We start from the raw sequence: 242 nt of genomic DNA, 5'->3' as shown, positions 1-242 counted from the left end.
TTAGGAGTTCGGACTTAAAGTCACTTGAGATTTCTAATCGGCTCAAACACAAGTTTCCAGATACTTCTCGAGCACCAATTTTTTAGACTCTCGAATCCCTTGAGCAACTTCTCCTCTTGAAGTATCATCCAAGACGCATATAACGACTTCCGACTTAACGCATCCGCCACTATATTCGCTTTTCCCGGATGGTAATTCAACTCAAAGTCGTAGTCCTTCAATAATTCCATCCACCTCCTTTG

Source organism: Arachis ipaensis, chromosome B09 (genome assembly GCF_000816755.2).
Source record: "Arachis ipaensis cultivar K30076 chromosome B09, Araip1.1, whole genome shotgun sequence".
NCBI classification, from domain to species: domain Eukaryota; kingdom Viridiplantae; phylum Streptophyta; class Magnoliopsida; order Fabales; family Fabaceae; genus Arachis; species Arachis ipaensis.
This window is presented reverse-complemented; position numbering follows the sequence as displayed.